Source organism: Pan troglodytes, chromosome 19, assembly GCF_028858775.2.
Source record: "Pan troglodytes isolate AG18354 chromosome 19, NHGRI_mPanTro3-v2.0_pri, whole genome shotgun sequence".
NCBI lineage: Eukaryota > Metazoa > Chordata > Mammalia > Primates > Hominidae > Pan > Pan troglodytes.
The window spans coordinates 17486990-17491938 of NC_072417.2; positions in this window are offsets into that span (position 1 = coordinate 17486990).

Consider the following 4949-nt stretch of genomic DNA (forward strand, 5'->3'; position numbering starts at 1 on the left):
ACCTGGCCAACATGGCGAAACCCTGTCTTTACTAAAAATACAAAATTAGCCAGGCAGGGTAGCACATGCCTATAATCCCAGCTACTCAGGAGGCTGAGGCAGGGGAATCACCTGAACCAGGGAGACGGAGGTTGCAGTGAGCCAAGGTTGCACCACTGCACTCCAGCCTGGGCAACAAGAGTGAAACTCCATCTCAAAAAAATAAAAAATACCAAAATAAAATAAAATAGGCATTCTTGTCTCACCTAAGTTGGAGGGAAACAGAAAAAAAAACAATAAAAATAAAAGGAATTTATTGGTTCCTATAACATAAAAGGTCAGGGTTAGTCTGACCTCAGGCATGGCTGCATCAGGGGGTTCAAAGAATATCATCAGGACGAAGACTCACTCTCTTGCTCCCTCTCCGTGACCTCGATTTTTCTTTCCTGTCTGTTGGCTTTATTCTCTGACAGGCTTTCTCCAAGAGGGTCACTGGAGTCAACAGGCCTGTAGTCTACCAGCTTGGCAGCCACTACGGAAACACAAAGATTTCATTCTATTTCCATCAAAGCCCCAGAAAAAGCCTCGTTAGCTCTGATTAGCCCATCTTGGACCATATGTCCATCTTTGAACCAATCACTGTCCAAGAAGATGTGATACTCTCATTGACCAGTGTTCAATGGGGACCTACTCTCCTAGCAGTAGACTAGCAGAAAAATAGTAGGACACCCTGAGATTCACCGGAAATATCGTATGTGAGTAAAAGCAACAACAGCCAAAGAGAACAGGAATCTCTGGCTGACTGAGCAGGTTTTCAGGCTTTGTTCTTCCAAAGATAATAAGAAGTGCTAACCCATAAAACTTAACAAGCCTCTCTAAGGAGTCCGGAGTTGTTACGAGTTATTATATGTAAAAAGCACTTAGAAAAATGTCTGGCCCAAAGTAAGTACTGTAGAGCTGTTAGCGAACATCATGGAAGAATGATCCTGGAGAATGGAAAAGAACATATTCTAGTAGTCAGGGTGGAGGCACAGAATTGTTTAAATATTAAAAGGAGTGTAACCTAATTTTGTAACAAACTGGTGAAGCAGGATATATGAGTTAAACTACTTTTTGCTTCTTTGATTCATAATTTGAGAATGACAAAACTGTTTTAAAATAAATCTTTTCCGTCACCAACACAAGGGGATTTGATGTAAAATAAAATATCTGGCCAGGTGCGGTGGCTCATGCCTGTAATCCCAGCACTTTGGGAGGCTGAGGCGGAAGGATCCCTTGAGTCCAGGAGTTGGAGACCAGCCTGGGTAACATAGGTTGACCCCATCTCTACAAAAATAAGAAAATTAGCTGAGCGTGGTGATGCCTGCCTATGGTTTCAGCTACTTGGGAGGCTAAGCCAGGAAGATCACTTGAGGCCAGGAGATTGAGGCTGCAGTGAGCTATGATCACATCACCACACTCCAGCCTAGGTGACAGAGTGAGACCCTATCTCAAAAAAATAAAAGGAGAAGAAGAAGAACAAAATATCCAATACTGGTTATAAGATGATGAACTAATAGATACTGCAGTCTACCCTTCTACACCAAATTCTAACCACACAAACAACAGAAGCATATTATTAATAAATTAATAATTATGCTCAAAACCCAGAAATGCTTGCTGGACTAGGGAGAGAGAACATGCTGAAAGACAGAAATCATACTGCGGTAGGAGGCAGGTGGGACTCGTCTCCAGACCAGATTGAAACTGACTGAAGGCCGGGCACGGTGGCTCACGCCTGTAATCCCAGCACTTTGGGAGGCCGAGGTGGGCAGATCACCTGAGGTCGGGAGTTCGAGACCAGCCTGGCCAATATGGTGAAACCCTGTGTCTACTAAAAATACAAAAATGAGACAGGCGTGGTGGTTCATGCCTGTAATCCGAGCTACTCAGGAGGCTGAGGGAGGAGAATCGCTTGAATCCAAGAGGCGGAGGTTGCAGTGAGCCAAGACCGCACCACTACACTCCAGTCTGAGCGACTGAGCCAGAGTCCATCTCAAAAAAAAAAAAAAAAAAGACAAAACAAAACTGACCGAAACCAGTAGAGGGGCTGAAAGAACCTCTCACTGCCCATCACCATAAGACACTCCTATCAGCACCATGACAATCTACCATTGCCACAGCAACACCCAGAAGTTACTGCCCATTTCCTAGCTATTCCTGAATAACGTGCCCCTTAATTAGCATGTCACTAAAAGTGGGCATAAATATGGCTGCACACCACCCTGCACTGTCCTCTCGGACTGCCTCTGGTGTAGCCCTGCTCCCCGGGAGAGGTCACAGAGCTGTGACACAGCCACCTCTTCAGTAAAGTTGCTTTCTTCCAGCACTGGCTTGCTCTTGAATTCTTTCCTGAGCAAAGCCAAGATCCTGCCCTTCATCAATACTAGGTTAGATGGAAAGGGGAACTGGAGCCTACAGTACCTGCAGGAATACATAGAAGACTTCTCCCTCAGGAGGAAGCAAGAGCATGCCCTGAGGTGTGGTAACCACAGGAAGCACTCCACAGGGAGTATGGAGCCGTCACACCCAGCACACACGCCTCCCATACACCTCACGAGCAGCCCAACCCACCCACTCCCAACTTTCAGTGAAAACAAATACCTATCGGCCGGGCGCGGTGGCTCACGCCTGTAATCCCAGCACTTTGTGGGGCCAAGGAGGGCAGATCACGAGGTCAGGAGATCGAGACCATCCTGGCTAACATGGTGAAACCTCGTGTCTACTAAAAAATAAAAAAAATTAGCCAGGCATGGTGGCAGGCACCTGTAGTCCCAGCTACTCAGGAGGCTGAGGCAGGAGAATGGCGTGAACCTGGGAGGCGGAGCTTGCAGTGAGCTGAGATGGCGTCACTGCACCCCATCATGGGCGACAGAGCGAGACTCCGTCTCAAAAAAAAAAAGAAAGAAAATAAATACCTATCAACCCATCGCCTAGGTATTATGCCCAGCAATGCATTTGCTCTTTTTCCTAATGCTCTCCTCCCAACCTCTGCCCTCTCCTGACAGGCCCCAATGTGTGTTGTTCCCGTCCCTGTGTCCACATGTTCTCACTATTGAGCTTCCACTTACAAGTGACAACATGCGATGTTTGGTTTTCTCTTCCTGAGTTAGTTTGCTGAGGATAATGGTTTCCAGCTTCATCTGTGTCCCTGCAAAGGACATGATCTTGTTCCTTTTTATGGCTGCATAGTATTCCGTGGTGTATATACCACAGTTTCTTTATCCAGTCTATCATTGATGGGCATTTGGGTTGACTCCATGTCATTGCTATTGTGAACAGTGCTGCAATGAACATATGTGTGTATGTATCTTTACAGCAGAATGATTTATATTCCTTTGGGAATATACTCAGTAATGGGATTGGTGGGTCAAATGGTATTTCTGGTTCTAAACCTTTGAGGAATCACCACACTGTCTTCCACGATAGTTTAACTAATTTACATTCCCACCAACAGTGTAAAAGCATTCCTATTTCTCCGCAACCTCACCAGCATTAGTTCTTAACTTTTAAATAATCACCATTATGACATGGCACACATTTGCCCATGTAACAAACCTGCACATCCTGCACATGTACCCCAGAAACTCAAATAACTTAATTTTTTTAAAAAGAAAATAAATACAAGGTGTAACCCTGACAGCAGTGGCAGCACCCTCTCCCCAACTGAGCTGTGAAAGCCAAGATAGCAGACAGTCTAGTAAATAACATCAACTGTAAACAGCTGTGCCCCAAAAAAAGCCTCACCAAACAGTTGAGAAGTTCCTAACACCATAAGAGAGAAACAAAGTCAAAAAATTGGAGGAACTTACACCCAATAAATTAATAAGGTATCAGGATATGACTTTAAAAATAAGTATAATGAATATCTTCCAAGAGGTAAGTGTGGGTAGTATAATCACGAAACAAGAACTGGAAGTTACTAAATGAAGCAATTAGTGATCTTCAAAGTAAAAAATGATAACTGTTGAAATTTGGCCGGGCATGGTGGCTCACGCCTGTAATCCCAGCACTTTGGGAAGCCGAGGCAGGCGGATCACGAGGTCAGGAGATCGCGACCATCCTGGTTAACACGGTGAAACCCTGTCTCTGCTAAAAATACAAAAAATTAGCCAGACGTGGTGGCGGGCGCCTGTAGTCCCAGCTACTCGTGAGGCTGAGGCAGGAGAATGGCGTGAACCGGGAGGCAGAGCTTGCAGTGAGCCGAGATCACACCACTGCACTCCAGCCTGGGCAACAGAACAAGACTCCGTCTCAAAAAAAAAAAAAAAAAAAAAAGATAACTGTTGAAATTAAAACTCAATGGCAGGATGGACAGAGCTGAAGAGCCAACTTGTGAATTGGAGGACTCAGCTAAGGAGTTCTCTGAAAGTGCACCACATAGAATAAGGCTTTGTAATGTGAGGAAGAAACATTGAAAAACATGGAGAACAGGTCCAGAAGTTCTAATCAGCTTCCAACAGTTCAAAAAGGAGGGACTAGAAAAATGGGGGGAAGGCACTATTTAAAGAAATAATGTTTTGCAGTTAATCATGAAGGAATGAACAAATGCTCCCTTCTTCACTCTCCTCCCTCCCCACTAAAATGCCAGTTGATGAGTTAAAAAGGAAGACATAAGCCCACCAATACAAAGAGAGTTGCAAAGATACACAAGTATATGAGAAATGGCATCTGGCTGGGCGCGGTGGCTCATGCCTGTAATCCCAGCACTTTGGGAGGCCGAGGCGGGCGGATCACCTGAGTTCAGGAGTTCGAGACCAGCCTGGCCAACAATGGAGAAACCCTGTCTCTACTGAAAATACAAAATTAGCCAGGCGTGGTGGCACATGCCTGTAATCCCACCTACTTGGGAGGCTGAGGCAGGAGAATGGCTTGAACCCAGGAGGCAGAGGTTACAATGAGCCGAGATCACACCATTGCATCCCAGCCTG